Genomic DNA, 7832 nt, shown 5'->3' on the forward strand with positions numbered 1-7832 from the left:
TTGAGAGGTGCAGAGAGAGAGAGAGAGTATTCAAGCTGTGCCATTTAATGGTGGTTTCATTGAGGACAACATGGAATTTCTTACTGCAAAACTGACACCATGCAATCGCTACTCCTCTGGTTGCTTCCTCTGCCAGAAGAAAGTGTGGTCCTGTTCTCTCAGGCTACCATTTGCTGGGAGTCTGGTCTCTTGCAGCATAGCAATACTGATGTGGAGCCTCTTGAGTTTGTGATCAATGATGACTGTTTTTCTGGAGTCATCAACCTGGCAAAGATCATCAGAGAGGCTGGGGCATAATGCCCTGACATTCCAGCTTGTCAGTCACAGTATTGGCAGTTTACTTTTCTTTCTTCTGTTGTCTGCTGCAGAATTTTATAGTCTGATCTTCAGTATTTGCCTTAGCTCCAAGCACCCATTGAAGCAGGCAGACTGTGGTGGATCAGCATCTTACTGGCTGGGAGCTGCCCAACTTAAGGCAGGTAATAACTGATCAGTGGCACTACAATGGTCCTCCCTACTATTAGAGACAACCCATAGCATTTGAGGTCATGGCAATCACTCTGGACTTATAACTTGTAACTGCTGTCTCCCATGTTGTTTCTGAAGGTGTAAGCAGTGGCACTGAAGTGACCTCTCCAGGAAGCAAGCCTAGGCATAATATAGGGAGATCCTGAGATACCCAGTCAACAGGATCCCCCTTCCAGCCTCCCTGATGTGATTCAAAGGAATATGGTGTGATATGTTTGGTATCAGCTTAGCTGCAGGAGCTGGCAGAAGGAAATCAGAGTTGACAACCAGCTACCTTAGAAGTTCAGTTCTGGATTTTCTATCTGGGTTTACTCCCATAGCCTTTACTTATGAAGTTGTCCACAAGGTAGCAGAGTCATCATCCAATGGACAGATTGTGGGTTTGAAGTCAGGGTTACCTTTTCCTAGATGAACTGCCTGACAAGGCTAATGAGCTCTGTCTGCCCAGGTTTGGAGACAGAGTTTACCTTCTCCTAGGCTGGCTGCCAGCCAAAGCTGATGAGCCAAGCCTGCCCATTGTGTTATACCACCAAGCAATTGATCACATCACACAGCAGGCTGTGTGAAAACAGGGGGCCCCATGAGAGGGTGCTGCTGCAGACACAACAGTGTAGGAGAGGCCATATGCAGGGACTACCTGTCTAGCAAACCAGATAGCAGTCCCAAAGTGATCACTTCACCTGGAAAGGCGAGGCTATCAGAGATACTTTACTTTCCTTTAATGAGAGGGACATCCAGCCCACACTTTCAACCTACAAACACAAGGAAGGGAAAATAAATAATTCAATATTATCAATAGCAGTGTAGAATGGGAGGAGCTTATTAAGCTCAATTTACAGTAGGAGTGGAAAGATTAAAATCACCAGGTTTAAAAAGCACATCAAAAAAGGGGATGGTGGGTGGAAAACATTAGCAGGGAATCACCAGCTGTGCTTTAGTTTATACAGGCTTGAAATCTTTTCAGCAAAAGACAAAGGGCCAGAAATTCACTGAGTATTTAAGTTTCACTCAAGAGACAATTAACCAATAAAAAAAACATGTGAAATGTGCACCCTAGATAATTTAAGTGTCTATCTCTCACACAGGACAAGAACACCAGACCAAGCAGATTTCGTAAAACAGAAAACAAAATGGAGTAGGTAAAGCAGAAAGCAGCTCTATCTGTCACAGACAAAAAATATAGGTTTATTTTCCTCAACCAGCAGGGAATCACCAGCATTGCTTTAGTTTATGCAGGCTTGAAATCTTTCGGCAAAAGACAAAGTGTCAGAAATTCACTGTGTATTTAAGTATCACTCAAGATGCAATTAACCAATGAAAAAACATGTGAAATGTGCAGCCTAGATAATTTGTCTACCTCAATAATGTATAATCAGGGAAAGTACTGAGTTCTGCAAGCCTGAAGAGAAACATGGAAACAAGTTAGTCTGTCTATGATGAAATACATTTCCCTCAGCTCATGAAAAGTGCATGAGTCCAAATTATAAGACTTTATTACTGCCTAACAGTCACATATCACCACATCCTCTTTCATCTTCAAACCTATGCCCACATCCTATATAAAATTACTCTTAAATTTAAACTATGCTCTTCTTCAGCTGATGACCTTCAAAGCAAGTATCTAAAAATAGCAGCCAATAACATTGCCTATCCTGTCTCAATCCTTATGCATAGGTCAATCCAAGAATTCCACATTCCCTTTCTCTGGAAAAAAAATACACACTATCCCTCTGCACAAAAGAGGAAATTCAACAGACATTCATGACTTTAGACCTATAACAATCTTATCTCCCCTCACCAAAATACTTGAAAAAAATATTTAAAAACAATTGCTAGACTATTTCTTGCAGGAAGAACTCCTGTCCCATGCACAACATGGTTTCCATCCTTCCCATAGTACTAGCACTCCCATTTTAACCTGTCTAGATATTGTCAATAAATCTGGAGATAATGGAAAACTAGTTTTGTCCTTACTTCTAGACTTGTCTGAAGGCTTCAACACACTTTGTCAAAGCAAACCTCTACTTCAAATGTCCTCACTAGGTCTATCACAGCTAACTCTTCTGTGGTTCAAAAGCTACCTGTCCAATAGGTATCAGTCAGTAAAATGGCACTCCACTCTCTCTTCTTATCTCCCACTCACCACCAGTGTACAGCAAGGCTCTATCCTTGTTCCCCTCCTTTTTAACATTTTCACCTCTATACATTCATACAGCAGGCCACCCTAATACAATATGCAGATGATTCCACTCTCATTTGCACATCTGAAAACATGGTATACGGATACCTTCAAAAAATTACTTGGGAAGCTTTAAAAGTTTCCAAAACATGACTTCATAACTCAGAACTCATGCTCAACCAAAAAAAACACCAAACTACTACTTTTCCCCATATCCCTCTCTCATGAAAAAAAAAACACAATTTAAGTCCTCTCTCTTGATAATACAGCCACTGAAGTCACTTCTCATAGCAAATTGTTAGGTGTGGTAATAAATGATAATCTTCCATTTGACCTACATACACAAAATTGCACAAGAAAAACTCATCAAAAACTAAAGATGCTTTACAGAGCCAAACATTTTTTCACCAGTGCAACTAAAACTACACCACTACTTATCTCCTCCCCACACTTCTTTATGGTGTTCCCATGCTTACTAACCTCCAGGCTTCACAAAAATTAAAATCTGAACAATGTTATAACAAAGTTGCTAAATTTGCAGCATATACCTCTTTCAAAACCCACTACTGTATAGCACTAAAAAGCCTAAATTGGTTAGAACTACCTCATCAACTAACATATAAACAGCTTCTTACAACCTGTAAAGTTATCCATCCATCAATGAAGTCCAGCACTAAAAAGCATTCTACACAACTATGTGCCCAGTCAGTCACTGCAATACAGTGACCAAAAACTCCTGTCTACAAACCTATCAAATCTGCTGGGCATTGTCTGTACTCATACATGGTTGCTAAGTTCTGGAACTCCTTACCTGTATCATCAGGTTAATACTCTCCCTCCTATCTTTCAAAACAACTGTGAAAGACTTCCTAGCTAAAATTTGGCTTTGGTCTTGCTCAAAACCAGGATAAACTGTATCCTTAAATGTGAACAAGTACCTTTTTATTCCTTATATCTCTTTACTCTCCCTTCTTCACTTTACTTCTATCAAATTATCTTCCTTGATTTACTCTCTAAATATACTATGTCTGTTTTTCCCTCACTTCATATTGCAATTCCTGTTTGTATTACAATAACGTACATTTAATTTTTCTACAAACTGTCTAAAATTTCTCTAAATATTAAATGATTGTCATATATCAATTCTTAATGTTTTTATATTATGTCTAATTTGCTATGATTATTTAAACTGCAGCTGTTTTTGTTTTATTTTTGAAGATTGTAAAATTATTGTTCTTAAAATGTTTTGTAAAATTATTGTTCTTAAAATGTTTTGTAATAATTTGGAGCTTTTCTCCCCTATCCTCCTCAGAAAATGGGCTTCTACCCTTTTGGACTTTCCACGTAATCAAATGTCAATAAATAAATATATGTTTTCTATTTAACCACTGCAGTCTTCAGTCCAGTGGTAGTTTGCGTGATGTGCAAAGAGTAGGATGAGAGAAGTTTGTAACATTGAGGAGTAGCTTTTTGCTGTATCATACAGTCCAGTGGTGAACCAAGGAATAGTAGTATGGACCAGTGCTCAGCTGTGCAAAGAAGGAAAAGGACAGCTTAGGCTGGCATGGTCTAACATTTAGATGGGACCATGCAGTGAAGTGGGCCCCACCACTCCAAAAAACAGCATGTCTTCAAGTCTTTCAGTATCTGATGTCCCAGGAAAGTACATACCAGTGTAATGTGCACCGGTTATTCAATTACTCCAAGGGTATTTGCATATTTACATAAGAGGATGGCACACAATGGCATATATTGCATCATATTGATTGTCCAGGCAAATGTCCCAGAAAATGTTCCCTTGGGTAAATTAAGAAGACCTGCAATACAAACTCCTGAGACAGATTGCAGTGCAAGATGCCTAGTATGCAGGAATGACTAGCACAAGTAAGCTCTTGTCAAGAAGTTAACTAATCAAGCCAACTCTACTACCTATTCCTGAATGGGTACCTACTGAACTCCTGAGGGAAGTACCCAGAATCTTGAAAATAATGAAACTATAAGTGTTATAAGATAGAAATTAACCTGCAGTATCTTAAAGTATTCTCTCCCCATTCTTAAAGGTACAGTGATCTTTAAGTTAGTGTATCAGGGGGAGTGGGACCACAGCTATGTACATAATGGGGTACTTGATGGCAAAGCTTCCCAGCAAAAATATTTTCAAAGTGTAACAATGAGGTCTGTATAACAATAAAGTTTGGAATACATTGTTTTGACCAGAATCTCAGTTTAAGTTTCAAAGTGTCTGGATTTGCAGGATTTGGTTGGGCACTTCCCATAAGGAGCTGTTCCTACAAACTGAGCTGCATTTGCATCTCATTATACCCCGCATACTATCTTGTACTAAGAGAAAACAAGCCAAGTCATGGTGTAACGTCACCAAATGTAACTCTGAATGCATACATTCTTAAATACTATCAAATACTGTAGTAAGCCAAAAGTGCGAATAGGTATCACAAATCACAAACATAAAGTATTCAAATAAATCCTTGTACCCTTGCACCCAACAGATTCACAGACTGAAGTTGCATAACTTGTACATCACACCACAGTACAGATGCGTACTGTATGGGGCACATTCACCTCTAAGTTACCATTTCTTGGTTTCAACCCACTAACATGCCGGCTGAATGGTTACACTAATCCATATGTGTAAATGTAGTACTGCATTTTCCTTTGCTCTTCTGCACAAGTTCTGTCTGACAAGGACCATTTTCTTAATTGGTTACCAAATACAATGAAAATAATGTTAATATTTTTTGTATTTCTGTAAGCTCTGCAGTCTCTATCATGCTCATGTACAATCACCCTGTTTGCAGTCTATGTGATCTATAAATCAGCAGCATACACAGCACAAATTATTCCACTGCAAAAAGAATAGCACAGTGACTTGACCTGGGGTCATGACTAAAGACTGGATGGTGGAAGCTGGTGCTGTTTTACAATCAAATCCATGACCTAGATATAATTTATGGATGCTCTGTTACCTGTGGTGGTTTGTAATACAGACTATACAGACAGTGAACATAACGTCCCTACTTTAACCAGTCATTTAAAAAAATCAGAATTGCAATTTTACTTTAAATGAATGCAGAAAAATGCATTATCATTTTTTTAACAACAGGATAAAAAGCAACAGCCTGAAAGCACAACGGGAAAGCACACATAACCCTTTATGCAGAAAAGGAAACTAACCTCACACAGGAATCATTAAAACATATAAAAAATGTTACGCCACACATAATTTCACAACCTATGTAACACTTTATATGTAACTAAATCTATGAATTCTGTTGCTGTGAGGCAGGATAAACAAAACCATGAAATGTCTCTAAACTTTGCCATTTCTAACACAAACTAAACTAAAACATATGTAGTTAGAATGAAAGATTCAATGCAGGATTCCCAAGTAATGTGCAGTAACACAGTTTCCCAAAATTTGCAGAAAGGAAAACTACTCTGTATCTGAGTATACATGCTCTATGTGTTTGTGTGTGATTTTATATAAATAAATAAATAAATAAATAAATAAATATAAATATATATATATATATATATATATATATATATATATATATATATATATATATATGTGTGTGTGTGTGTGTGTGTGTGTGTGTGTGTGTGTGTATGTATACATATATATATATCTACAGTGGATATAAAAAGTGTACAAGCCCTGTTAAAATGCCAGGGTCGTGTGATATAAAAAATGGGACCAGTAACACAATAAATCATTTCAAAACTTTTCCTACCTTTAATGTGACATAACCTGCACAATTCAATTGAAAAACAAACAAATCTGTTAAGGAAAAAAATAAAAAAACATACAATAAGCTGGTTGCATAAGTGTGCAAACCCTTAAACCACTACTTTGTTGAAGCACGCTTTGATTTAATTACAGCATTCAGTCTTCTTGTGTATGAGTCTGTCAGCATGACACATCTTGACTTGACAATTTTTGCCTACTGTTCCTTGCAAAAGTGCTCCAAATCTGTCAGATTGCGAGGGCATCTCTTGTGCACAGCCCTCTTCAGGTCACACCACAGATTTTCTATTGGATTTAGGACTGGGCTCTGGCTGGGCCATTCCAAAATTTTAATTTTCTAATGGTGAAGCCATTCTTTTGTTGATTTGTATGTATTCTTGGAGTCATTGTCATGTTGAAAGGTGAAATCCCTTTTCATCTTCAGCTTTCTAGCAGATGCCTGAGGGTTTTGGGCCAAAGGTGACTGGTATTTGGAACTGTTCATAAGTTCCTCCACCTTAACTAAAGCCCCAGTTCCAGCTGAAGAAAAGCAACCCCAAAGCATGATATTGCCACCCATGCTTCATCATGGGGATGGTGTAATGGTGATGCGAAGTGTTGCTTTTGTGCCAAACGTATCTTTTGGTACTGTGGCCAAAAAGTTCAGCCTTGGTTTCATCAGACCATAAGACATTTTTCCACATGCTTTTGGTAGACTTGATTTATATTTTTGCAAATTTTAGCTGGGCCTGGATGTTTTTCTGTGTAAGAAAAGGCTGGCATCTGGCAACCCTATCCCATAGGCCAGACATATGGAGAATATGGGAGATTGTTGCCGCATGTAGTACACAACCAGTACTTGCCAGAAATTCCTGCAGCTCCTTCAGTGTTGCTGTAGGTCTCTTGGCAGCCTCCCTGACTAGTTTTCATCTTGTCTTTTCATTAATTTTGGAGGGAAGTCCAGTTCTTTGCAATGTCACTGTTGTCCCCATATTTTCTCCACTTTATGATGGCTGTCTTCAGTGTGTTCCATGGTACAGCCAATGCTGTGGAAATTATTTTGTACCCTTCTCCTGACTGACACCTTTCAACAATGAGATCTCTTTGATGCTTTGTAAACTCTCTGTGAACCATGGCTTTTGCTATAGCAGGCAACTGAGTAAATGTCAGGAAAATCCTACTAGGACAGCTGAACTTTATTTGGGGTTAATCAGAGTCTCTTTAATTGATGGCAGGTCTGTACCCAAGAAGACTGAATAATGTAATTAAAGCAGAAGGTGCTTCCACAAAGTATTAGTTTAAGGGTGCACCCACTTATGCAACCAGCTTATTGTATGTTTTTTTTATTTTTTATATTTTTCCCCTAACAGATTTGTTTGT

Source organism: Protopterus annectens, chromosome 5.part0, assembly GCF_019279795.1.
Source record: "Protopterus annectens isolate FY-2018-M chromosome 5.part0, PAN1.0, whole genome shotgun sequence".
In the NCBI taxonomy this organism is placed as follows: Eukaryota; Metazoa; Chordata; order Ceratodontiformes; family Protopteridae; genus Protopterus; species Protopterus annectens.